Here is a 13,950-nt window from a genome sequence, read left to right on the forward strand (position 1 = left end):
GGGAGTTGAATGTTTTTTTCTTGCCACGTTGGGCACTACGGTCATCATCATTCGTCACCCCTCTGTAGAGTTCCAACAAATCAGTAGGTGTATCTTTGATCCTCTTCGATGTTCCAATCATATCAATAACTAGGATGCCACAAAATTTTGACAAGGACATAGTAATAGGCTTATTATAGATTTTAAGTGAAATAGTTGGCCTGAAAATAGAGTTGTTAACAACAAAACACTCAACAAAAGTCTTAGTGAGCAAAGCATATTAGTCACTCTCATCATTCATGTATGTAGTTAACCTAACCCTGCTAACAAGGAGCAATAAATCATTATAGATCCCTGCATCTCTCATAAAGTCAGTGCAAGGGAAAGTGGATGGATGTGCATCTCTATCATCCACCTCACCAGTGCTTGGTGCAATGAGATCTTCATTATAGGATTGCCTAAATTGAGTAGATGATCTTGAAGACCTTCTTAACCTTGGTGCTTCTATCTCAAATATTTCTCCATAGGTATGGTTGTCCATCCTTCTTTTCTGAAATATTTAGCAAGTCTCATAAAAAATGTTTTTAAGACAAACAAATGAAGGAGAACACTATATGGACTTATAAGAGAACTACACATGCATCAAATCAACTTATCTAAGCATAGTACAAGCATGCTAACATTTGACCTAAAGCAGCAAAATACTCAAGAAATACTCCACCAAAGAAAATTCTACTTGGATAATGAGAGGAGTTGCATACCGGAGAGCAAATGCTTCAATTTTCAGCAGGAAATATGGGCTGATCAAGGAGGTCGAAAATTTGCGAGCAAGAACAGAAAGAACACGGTTTTGAACAATGGTGGAGTATTGTTTCGGGTGAGGGAGTGAAATGGCAGAGGATACAACAAGTGGAGGGCCAGGGGGACCCACACTAGGCCTTGGCGTGGCCTAGCCTAGCCCACGCCACCACATGGTGTGGTGGCCTAGTGGGTCCCCCATGGCTCCCCCAGGTGCCTATCTGCCCCTTTTCATGCGTAAAAAATTTGCGGATGTTTTCTGGAATTTTTTGGGCAATTTTCAGAATTTGATAAATGATTCTTTCACAGGAAAACTTTTATGAAATGATGAAAAAAACCCAAAACTAACTCTACAGTAATTCTAAAACATTCTAATATGAAATTAAATAAGTGGACCATAGGTGAAGACATAGTTTCATTCATCCAAAATTACTTTGCTAACAAGGTTGATCAAGTCTTGTTACCAAAACAATTTCATATGAAACAAAACTTTGCATTTCACTAGATGATCATGTTACCTCAATCTTGAGAGGAATAGTCCCAACCATAACAATATAATAATCTTTCTTCGGTATTGGCAAAGGCAAATGAAATTTTCCAATTTGAATAGTCTCAATGTTATTGATGGTATTTAGACCATACTTCTGTTGGAGATATGCCCAAGAGGCAATAATAAAAGTGGTTATTATATATCTTTATGTTTATGATAAATGTTTATATACCATGCTATAATTGTATTAACTGAAACATTGATACATGTGTGATATGTAAACAACAAAGAGTCCCTAGTAAGCCTCTTAACTAGCTTGTTGATTAATAGATGATTAGTTTCATAATCATGAACATTGGATGTTATTAATAACAAGGTTATATCATTATATGAATGATGTAATGGACACACCCAATTAAGCGTAGCATAAGATCACGTCATTAAGTTATTTGATATAAGATTTCGATACATGGTTACCTAGTCCTTTCGACCATGAGATCATGTAAATCACTTATACCAGAAAGGTACTTTGATTACATCAAACGCCACTGCGTAAATGGGTGGTTATAATGGTGGGATTAAGTATCCGGAAAGTATGAGTTGAGGCATATGGATCAACAGTGGGATTTGTCCATCCCGATGACGGATAGATATACTCTGGGCCTCTCGGCGGAATGTCGTCTAATGTCTTGCAAGCATATGAATAAGTTCATAAGAGACCACATACCACGGTACGAGTAAAGAGTACTTGTCGGAGACGAGGTTGAACAAGGTATAGAGTGATACCGATGATCAAACCTCGGACAAGTAAAATATCGCGTGACAAAGGGAATTGGTATCGTATGTGAATGGTTCATTCGATCACTAAGTCATCGTTGAATATGTGGGAGCCATTATGGATCTCCGGATCCCGCTATTGGTTATTGGTCGGAGAGAGTTCTCACCCATGTCCACATAGTTCACGAACCGTAGGGTGACACACTTAAGGTTTGATGTTGTAATAGTAGAACTTGAATATGGAATGGAGTTCGAAATATTGTTCGGAGTCTCGGATGGGATCCCGGACATCACGAGGAGTTCCGGAATGGTCCGGAGAATAAGATTCATATATAGGAAGTCATATTCCAAGTTTGGAAATGATCCGGTGCATTTATGGAAGGTTCTAGAAGGTTCTAGAAAAGTCCGGAAGAAATCACTTTGGAAGGCGGAGTCCCGGAGGGACTCCACCACCCATGGCCGGCCAACCCTAAAGGGGAGGAGTCCCAAGTGGACTCCCCTAGGGTGGCCGGCCACCCTCCCAAGGAAAGGTGGGAGTCCCACCTCAAGTGGGAATCCCACCTTGGGTAGGTTTCATGTCATATGGAAGGTTTTGGTTTGGGGTCATATTCGAAGACTTGTAGACCAACTCTTGGGTGTTCCACCTATATAATGAGGGACAAGGGGAGGGGGCCGGCCACCACAAGCCATAGCTTGGCCGCACCCCTCAAGTGGCCGGCCACCCCCTCTCCCAAACCCTAGCCGCCCCCTCTCTCCTCCACCTCTCCCGCACGCTTAGCGAAGCTCCGCCGGAGTTCTCCATCGCCACCGCCACCACGCCGTCGTGCTCGCCGGATTCAAGGAGGAGCTACTACTTCCGCTGCCCGCTGGAACGGGGAGAAGGACGTCGTCTTCATCAACACCGAACGTGTGACCGAGTACGGAGGTGCTGCCCGATCGTGACACCGTGATCAAGATCTTCTACGCGCTTTTGCAAGCGGCAAGTGATCGTCTACCGCAGCAACAAGAGCCTCATCTTGTAGGCTTTGGAAATCTTCAATGGTGAGTCTCGATCATCTCCTCGTTGCTCCCATCTTCTAGATTGCATCTTGGCTTGGTTTGCGTTCTCGCGGTAGGAAATTTTTTGTTTTCTATGCAACGTATCCCTACAGTGGTATCAGAGCCGTGTCTATGCATAGATGGTTGCACGAGTAGAACACAATGGTTTTGTGGGCGTTGATGCTTATGTTGTCTTTAGTTTGAGTACTTTGCATCTTTGTGGCATAGTGGGATGAAGTGGCTCGGGCTAACTTTACATGACCGCGTTCATGAGATTTGCTCCACGCTCGACATGCAACTTGTATTGCATAAGTGGCTTTGCGGGTGTTCGTTGATACGTCTCCGACGTATCGATAATTTCTTATGTTCCATGCCACATTATTGATGATATCTACATGTTTTATGCATACTTTATGTCATATTTATGCATTTTCCGGCACTAACCTATTAACGAGATGCCGAAGAGCCGATTCTTGTTCATCGCTGTTTTTGGTTTCAGAAATCCTAGTAAGGAAATATTCTCGGAATTGGACGAAATCAACGCCCAGGGGCCTATTTTTACACGAAGCTTCCAGAAGACCGAAGAGAAGACGGAGTGGGGCCACGAGGCGCCGCCACAACAGGGCGGCGCGGCCCAGGTCTTGGCCGCGTGGCCCTGGCGTGTGGGGCCCTCGTGTGGCCCCCTGACCTGCCCTTCCGCCTACATATAGTCTTCGTCGCGAAACCCCCAGTACAGAGAGCCACGATACGGAAAACCTTCCAGAGACGCCGCCGCCACCAATCCCATCTCGGGGGATTCAGGAGATCGCCTCCGGCACCCTGCCGCAGAGGGGAATCATCTTCCGGAGGACTCTTCATCGCCATGGTCGCCTCCGGAGTGATGAGTGAGTAGTTCACCCCTGGACTATGGGTCCATAGCAGTAGCTAGATGGTCGTCTTCTCCTTACGTGCTTCATTGTCGGATCTTGTGAGCTGCCTAACATGATCAAGATCATCTATCTGTAATGCTATATGTTGTGTTTGTTGGGATCCGATGGATAGAGAATACTATGTTATGTTGATTATCAATCTATTACCTATGTGTTGTTTATGATCTTGCATGCTCTCCGTTATTAGTAGAGGCTCTGGCCAAGTTTTTACTCTTAACTCCAAGAGGGAGTATTTATGCTCGATAGTGGGTTCATGCCTCCATTAAATCTGGACGAGTGACGTAAAGTTCTAAGGTTGTGGATGTCTTGTTGCCACTAGGGATAAAACATTGATGCTATGTCCGAGGATGTAGTTATTGATTACATTACGCACCATACTTAATGCAATTGTCTGTTGTTTGCAACTTAATACTGGAAGGGGTTCGGATGATAACCTGAAGGTGGACTTTTTAGGCATAGATGCATGCTGCATAGCGGTCTATGTACTTTGTCGTAATGCCTAATTAAATCTTACTATACTCATCATATCATGTATGTGCATGGTCATGCCCTCTCTATTTGTCAATTGCCCAACTGTAATTTGTTCACCCAACATGCTATTTATCTTATGGGAGAGACACCTCTAGTGAACTGTGGACCCCAGTCCATTCTTTTATATCAAATACAATCTACTGCAATACTTGTTCTACTGTTTTCGCAAACAATCATCATCCACACTATACATCTAATCTCGTGTTACAGCAAGCCGGTGAGATTGACAACCTCACTGTTTCGTTGGGGCAAAGTACTTTGGTTGTGTTGTGCAGGTTCCACGTTGGCGCCGGAATCTCTGGTGTTGCGCCGCACTACATCCCGCCGCCATCAACCTTCGACGTGCTTCTTGACTCCTACTGGTTCGATTAAACCTTGGTTTCTTACTAAGGGAAAACTTGCTACTGTGCGCATCACACCTTCCACTTGGGGTTCCCAACGGACGTGTCATCTACGTGCATCAAGACTGTTTTCTGGCGCCGTTGCCGGGGACCTTGATACGTCTCCAACGTATCGATAATTTCTTGTGTTCCATGCCACATTATTGATGTTATCTACATGTTATATGCACACTTTATGTCATATTCGTGCATTTTCTGGAACTAACCTATTAACAAGATGCCGAAGTGCTAGTTCCTGTTTTCCGCTGTTTTTGGTTTCGAAATCCTAGTAACGAAATATTCTCGGAATCGGACGAAATCAACGCCAAAGTTCCTATTTTCATCGGAAGCATCCAGAACACCCGGGAAGGACCAGAGGGGGGCCACAGGGCCACCAAACCCTAGGCCGGCGCGGCCGAGAGGGGCCGCGCCGCCCTATGGTGTGGCCCCCTGTCGGCCCTCCTGCGCCGCCTCTTCGCCTATAAGAAGCCCCTGGATCAGAAAACCCGATACCAATTGACGAAACCCACGAAACCTGCCGGAGCCGCCGCCATCGCGAAGCCAAGATCCGGGGGACAGGATCTCTGTTCCGGCACCCTGCCGGAGCGGGGAAGTGCCCCGGAAGGCTTCTCCATCGACACCGCTGCCATCTCCACCGCCATCTTCATCACCGCTGCTGCTCCCATGAGGAGGGAGTAGTTCTCCATCGAGGCTCGGGGCTGTACCGGTAGCTATGTGGTTCATCTCTCTCCTATGTGTGTCAATACAATAATCTCATGAGCTGCCTTACATGATTGAGATTCATATGATGATGCTTGTAATCTAGATGTCATTATGCTAGTCAAGTGAGTTTTACCTATGTGATCTCCGGAGACTCCTAGTCCCACGTGTGTAAAGGTGACAGTGTGTGCACCGTGTGGGTCTCTTAGGCCATATTTCACAGAATACTTACAAATTGAATGGCATAGTGAGGTGCTTATTTATATCTCTTTATGATTGCAGCATGTTTGTATCACAATTTATCTATGTGCTACTCTAGTGATGTGTTATTAAAGTAGTTTTATTCCTCCTGCATGTGTGCAAAGGTGACGATGCGTGCACCGTGTTAGTACTTGGTTTATGCTATGATCATGATCTCTTGTAGATTATGGAGTTAACTATTGCTATGATATATTGATGTGATCTATTCCTCCTACATATGCATGAAGGTGACAGTGTGCATGCTATGCTAGTACTTGGTTTAGTCTGTTGATCTATCTTACACTTAAGGTTACTAAAACATGAGCATTATTGTGGAGCTTGTTAACTCCGGCATTGAGGGTTCGTGTAATCCTACGCAATGTGTTCATCATCCAACAAAAGTGTAGAGTATGCATTTATACTGTTTGTTATGTGATCGATGTTGAGAGTGTCCACTAGTGAAAGTCTATTCCCTAGGCCTTGTTCCTAAATACTGCTGAGTTACTACTACTTGTTTACTACTGCTGCGTTACTACTACTGCGTTACTACTGCTTGTTTACTGTTTTACTGCGTTACTACTGCTGCAATACCACCACCATCAACTACACGCCAAGCACTTTTCTGGCACCGTTGCTACTGCTTATTCATACCACCTGTATTTCACTATCTCTTCGCCGAACTAGTGCACCTATTAGGTGTGTTGGGGACACAAGAGACTTCTTGCTTTGTGGTTGCAGGGTTGCATGAGAGGGATATCTTTGACCTCTTCCTCCCCGAGTTCGATAAACCTTGGGTATCCACTTAAGGGAAACTTGCTGCTTGTTCTACAAACCTCTGCTCTTGGAGGCCCAACACTGTCTACAAGAATAGAAGCTCCCGTAGACATCAAGCACTTTTCCGGCGCCGTTGCCGGGGAGGAAAGGTAAAATGCACTCATACTACGGTCTCGGGTAAAGTATTTTTCCGGCGCCGTTGTGTGTGTGCTCGAAGCTATTTCCTTTAGATCCCGCAATTGCAACTTTTTGTTTCTTGTTTACACTAGTTTGGCATAATGGACAACAGTGAGCTTCTTATTCTATTTCCTGATTTAAAACATGGATTGTTTGATGCGAAAATTAAAAAACCTATGAAATCTTGTTTGCATGCTGGTAGTAATATTAGTATGAACGCTTTGAACACCATTGTTGACAATAATATAGAAAGTTCTAAGCTTGGGGAAGCTAGTTTTTGTGGTCTTTTTAGCTTCCCATCTTTAGGGGAGAAAATTTGTTCTGATAATGCTTTATCTCCCATATGCGATAACTCTAATAATGCTTCTGATATTTTAAATCCACCTGCTGAAAGTATTCCTTATAAAATACCCATGAAAATTATTGAACGTGTTATGGACAACCACTATAAAGGAGATGGAACTGTCCATCCTAGAGATCATTTACTGTTTTTGCACGAATTATGTGGGTTATTCAAGTGTGCAGGTATCTCTATGGATGAAGTGAGGAAGAAGCTATTCTCTGTTTCATCTGTCCGGTAAAGCAGCGCATTGGTATAAATTGTTGGAGAATAGGCATTCTCTTGGTTGGGAGGAAATTGCATCTCTCTTTTATTCTAAATTTTATCCTCCGCATGAAGTGCATATTGATAGGAATTATATTTATAACTTTTATCCTCGTGATGGAGAGAATATTTCTCAAGCGTGGGGGAGATTGAAATCACTAATGCTCAAATGTCCCATTCATGAGCTCCCCCGTAATGTTATTGTTAACAATTTTTATGCGAGGCTTTCAGGACAACACAAGGACTATCCGGACGCGTGTTCGGAGGGATCTTTCACAAGCAAGGAGGTTGAAGCTAGGTGGGATCTCCTTGATCGGATTGAGGACAACGCTGAAGGATGGGAGAACAATGAAGGTAAAGAGTCGGTATAAATTATGATTATGAATGCATTGAAGCTTTTATGGATACCGATAAATTTCGAAATATAAGTGCCACTTATGGTCTTGACTCTCAAGTTGCTGCAAATCTTTATAAAGCCTTTGCTTCTCATTTCGAATTGCCTAAAAATAATTTTGATAAGTATCATGAACCTTTTAAAGAGGCTTGCATGAAGAATGAAATTGTTGTTAATTATTGCAATAAGCATGCTCAAACTCCTAAGAATGCTATTTCCTATAAGCATGTTAATTTTTGTGGAATACATAGACCTTGTGGAATTAATCAAATCAAAGATGAATATTGCATCCATCATGCTAATGAAAAAACTAGAAAGTGGTTTAGGGCTCTAGATGATCTTGGTAAAAAAGTTTGTGCCCTCTATCCTTTTATTTGTGAAGTTTGCCATGAAGTGGGTCATTTTAATTTTCAATGTTCCTCCAGTGATATTTTGAACCCAATGAGTGCTGCAAATTTGTTTGTGATGATGAAATTACTCCTAATCAGCATGATGAACTTACTTTATTTTTGGGGTGTGAAGAACTGTCGAGAAAAATCTCTTGGTTACATATGAGTGATCTTGATATTGATGATGTCCTGCATGGGTGTTTTTCTTATTGCATTGATAATAGCCATACAAATACTTACATACAAAATATTTTAGAAGATGACACCTTGCCAAAATATGATAGGACCGCTGTGTGTTTTCAACTAATTAATGAAAAGGAGGGATCCTCCCAAGTTTCTTCTATTGTTTCTGAAAGTAAATCAGGTTATGCGGACAAGCCACCCTTCAAGCCTCTCCCTCCTGAAGAAGGGAACGAGGAGAAGGAAGAGAAGGAGAAGAAGAAGGGAACGAAGAAGAAGAAGAAGAAGAATAAAAAGAAAGAGGTAACATCATATCCCCGCGTATATGAGATAACAATAGGTAACCGTAAGTATGTTGCTCCTAATGATTATTGTGATAATGAATCTGAATATGATGATCTTCCTATGCCCTTTACATACATTAGCAATCATGATTTGAATGAGCACACTACTTTTGATATTGCAAATCTCCGGGAAATTAATTCTGAAAATGATGACAATGTGCCTCCGATCCCTAATAATTATTATAAAGAATGCTATGATATAGGTTCTAACTATCCTTATGAAACTTGTCATAGTCATGATTGGGTTACTAAAAACAATTCCCTTAATAGACAACTTGTTTACCATGTTCAAATTCTTGATAATAATCTTGCTCCAATTACTATTAATGAGAATAACTCTTCTTACGCCAAATTTAATGATACTTCTATGCATATGAACCATGATAAGAATGTTTTAAGTGATGGGTATATTGTGGATTTCATCAATGATGCTACTGAAAGTTATTATGAGAGAGGAAAATATGGTTGTAGAAATTTTCATGTTACTAAAATGCCTCTCTATGTGCTGAAATTTTTGAAGCTACACTTGTTTTATCTTCCTATGCTTGTTACTTTGCTCTTCATGAACTTGTTTATTTACAAGATTCCTATGCATAGGAAGCATGTTAGACTTAAATGTGTTTTGAATTTGCCTCTTGATGCTCTCTTTTGCTTCAAATACTATTTCTTGCGAGTGCATCATTAAAACTGCTGAGCCCATCTTAATGGCTAAAAAGAAAGAACTTCTTGGGAGATAACCCATGTGTTATTTTGCTACAGTACTTTGTTTTATATTTGTGTCTTGGAAGTTGTTTACTACTGTAGCAACCTCTCCTTATCTTAGTTTTGTGTTTTGTTGTGCCAAGTAAAGTCTTTGATAGTAAAGTAAGTACTAGATTTGGATTACTGCGCAGAAACAGATTTCTTTGCTGTCACGAATCTGGGTAAAATTCTCTGTAGGTAACTCAGAAAATTATGCCAATTTACGTGAGTGATCCTCAGATATGTACGCAACTTTCATTCAATTTGAGCATTTTCGTTTGAGCAGGTCTGGTGGCCTAATAAAATCCATCTTTACGGACTGTTCTGTTTTGACAGATTCTGCCTTTTATTTCGCATTGCCTCTTTTGCTATGTTGGATGAATTTCTTTGATCCATTAATGTCCAGTAGCTTTATGCAATGTCCAGAAGTGTTAAGAATGATTGTGTCACCTCTGAACATGTTAATTTTTATTGTCCACTAACCCTCTAATGAGTTGGTTCGAGTTTGGTGTGGAGGAAGTTTTCAAGGGTCAAGAGAGGAGGATGATATACTATGATCAAGGAGAGTGAAAGCTCTAAGCTTGGGGATGCACCCGGTGGTTCACCCCTGCATATATCAAGAAGACTCAAGCGTCTAAGCTTGGGGATGCCCAAGGCATCCCCTTCTTCATCGACAACATTATCAGAGTTCCTCCCCGAAACTATATTTTTATTCCATCACATCTTATGTGCTTTTTCTTGGAGCGTCTGTTTGTTTGCTTTTGTTTTTGTTTGTGTTTGAATAAATTGGATTACATCATGCTTGTGTGGGAGAGAGACACGCTCCGCTGGTTCGTATGAACACATGTGTTCTTAGCTCATAATATTCATGGCGAAGTTTCCTCTTCGTTAAATTGTTATATGGTTGGAATTGGAAAATGATACATGTAGTAATTGCTATAATGTCTTGGGTAATGTGATACTTGGCAATTGTTGTGCTCATGTTTAAGCTCTTGCATCATATACTTTGCACCTATTAGTGAAGAATACATAGAGCATGCTAAAATTTGGTTTGCATAATTGGTCTCTCTAAGGTCTAGATAATTTCTAGTAAGGTGTTTGAACAACGAGGAAGACAATGTATAGTTTTATAATGCTTGTAATATGTCTTTTATGTGAGTTTTGCTGTACTAGTTCATACTTTTGTTTGCTTCAAACAACCTTGCTAGCCTAAGCCTTGTATCGAGAGGGAATACTTCTCATGCATCCAAAATACTTGAGCCAACCACTATGCCATTTGTGTCCACCATACCTACCTACTACATGGTATTTTCCAGCCATTCCAAAGTAAATTGCTTGAGTGCTACCTTTAAAATTCCATCATTCACCTTTGCAATATATAGCTCATGGGACAAATAGCTTAAAAACTATTGTGGTATTGAATATGTAATTATGCACTTTATCTCTTATTAAGTTGCTTGTTGTGCGATAACCATGTTTACTCGGGGAACGCCATCAACTCATTGTTGAATTTCATGTGAGTTGCTATGCATGTTCGTCTTGTCCGAAGTAAGGGCGATCTACACTCGAGTTGAATGGTTTGAGCATGCATATTGTGAGAGAAGAACATTGGGCCGCTAACTAAAGCCATGTTCCATGGTGGAAGTTTCAGTTTTGGACAAACATCCTCAAATCTCTAATGAGAAAAGAATTAATTGTTGTTGAATGCTTAAAGCATTAAAAGAGGAGTCCATTATCTCGTTGTCTATGTTGTCCCGGTATGGATGTCTAAGTTGAGAATAATCAAAAGCGAGAAATCCAAATGCGAGCTTTCTCCTTAGACCTTTGTACAGGCGGCATAGAGGTACCCCTTTGTGATACTTGGTTAAAGCATATGTATTGCGGTGATAATCCGGGTAGTCCAAGCTAATTAGGACAAGGTGCGGGCACTATTAGTACACTATGCATGAGGCTTGCAACTTATAAGATATAATTTACATGATGCATATGCTTTATTACTACCGTTGACAAAATTGTTTCATGTTTTCAAAATCAAAGCTCTAGCACAAATATAGCAATCGATGCTTTTCCTCTATGAGGACCATTCTTTTACTTTCAATGTTGAGTCAGTTCACCTATTTCTCTCCACCTCAAGAAGCAAACACTTGTGTGAACTGTGCATTGATTCTTACATATTTGCATATTGCATTTGTTATATTGCTTTGCATTGACAATTATCCATGAGATATATATGTTACAAGTTGAAAGCAACCGCTGAAACTTAATCTTCTTTTGTGTTGCTTCAATGCCTTTACTTTGAATTATTGCTTTATGAGTTAACTCTTATGCAAGACTTATTGATGCTTGTCTTGAAGTGCTATTCATGAAAAGTCTTTGCTATATGATTCAGTTGTTTACTCATGTCATTACCATTGTTTTGATCGCTGCATTCACTACATATGCTTTACAAATAGTATGATCAAGATTATGATGGCATGTCACTCCAGAAATTATCTTTGTTATCGTTTTACCTCGCTCGGGACGAGCGGAACTAAGCTTGGGGATGCTGATACGTCTCCAACGTATCGATAATTTCTTGTGTTCCATGCCACATTATTGATGTTATCTACATGTTATATGCACACTTTATGTCATATTCGTGCATTTTCTCGGAACTAACCTATTAACAAGATGCCGAAGTGCTAGTTCTCGTTTTCTGCTGTTTTTGGTTTCGAAATCCTAGTAACGAAATATTCTCGGAATCGGACGAAATCAACGCCAAAGTTCCTATTTTCATCGGAAGCATCCGGAACACCCGGGAAGGACCGGAGGGGGGCCACAGGGCCACCAAACCCTAGGCCGGCGCGGCCGAGAGGGGGCCGCGCCGCCCTATGGTGTGGCCCCCCGTCAGCCCTCCTGCGCCGCCTCTTCGCCTATAAGAAGCCCCCGGATCAGAAAACCCGATACCAATTGACGAAACCCACGTAAACCCGCCGGAGCCGCCGCCATCGCGAAGCCAAGATCCGGGGGACAGGATCTCTGTTCCGGCACCCTGCCGGAGCGGGGAAGTGCCCCGGAAGGCTTCTCCATCGACACCGCTGCCATCTCCACCGCCATCTTCATCACCGCTGCTGCTCCCATGAGGAGGGAGTAGTTCTCCATCGAGGCTCGGGGCTGTACCGGTAGCTATGTGGTTCATCTCTCTCCTATGTGTGTCAATACAATAATCTCATGAGCTGCCTTACATGATTGAGATTCATATGATGATGCTTGTAATCTAGATGTCATTATGCTAGTCAAGTGAGTTTTACCTATGTGATCTCCGGAGACTCCTAGTCCCACGTGTGTAAAGGTGACGAGTGTGTGCACCGTGTGGGTCTCTTAGGCCATATTTCACAGAATACTTACTCATTGAATGGCATAGTGAGGTGCTTATTTATATCTCTTTATGATTGCAGCATGTTTGTATCACAATTTATCTATGTGCTACTCTAGTGATGTGTTATTAAAGTAGTTTTATTCCTCCTCGCATGTGTGCAAAGGTGACAGTGCGTGCACCGTGTTAGTACTTGGTTTATGCTATGATCATGATCTCTTGTAGATTATGGAGTTAACTATTGCTATGATATATTGATGTGATCTATTCCTCCTACATATGCATGAAGGTGACAAGTGTGCATGCTATGCTAGTACTTGGTTTAGTCTCGTTGATCTATCTTACACTTAAGGTTACTAAAACATGAGCATTATTGTGGAGCTTGTTAACTCCGGCATTGAGGGTTCGTGTAATCCTACGCAATGTGTTCATCATCCAACAAAAGTGTAGAGTATGCATTTATCTGTTCCGTTATGTGATCGATGTTGAGAGTGTCCACTAGTGAAAGTCTATTCCCTAGGCCTTGTTCCTAAATACCGCTGAGTTACTACTACTTGTTTACTACTCGCTGCGTTACTACTCATTGCGTTACTATCGCTTGTTTATTGTTTTATCTGCGTTACTACTGTCTGCAATACCACCACCATCAACTACACGCCAAGCACTTTTCCGGCACCGTTGCTACTCGCTTATTCATACCACCTCGTATTTCACTATCTCTTCGCCGAACTAGTGCACCTATTAGGTGTGTTGGGGACACAAGAGACTTCTTGCTTTGTGGTTGCGGGGTTGCATGAGAGGGATATCTTTGACCTCTTCCTCCCTGAGTTCGATAAACCTTGGGTATCCACTTAAGGGAAACTTGCTGCTGTTCTACAAACCTCTGCTCTTGGAGGCCCAACACTGTCTACAAGAATAGAAGCTCCCGTAGACATCAGACCTGAAGAAAAGTTACACAACAGAGATCTCTAACTCCCACGTCAACTTCACGCCAACAACTGTTTTCTGGCGCCGTTGCCGGGGAGATCAAGACACGCTGCAAGGGGAGTCAGGTGCTGTCACACGAGCGCTGGAAGCCACTCTTAACCTTAGCAATACGTAAATTGAATC

Source organism: Lolium rigidum, chromosome 7 (assembly GCF_022539505.1).
Source record: "Lolium rigidum isolate FL_2022 chromosome 7, APGP_CSIRO_Lrig_0.1, whole genome shotgun sequence".
NCBI classification, from domain to species: Eukaryota; Viridiplantae; Streptophyta; class Magnoliopsida; order Poales; family Poaceae; genus Lolium; species Lolium rigidum.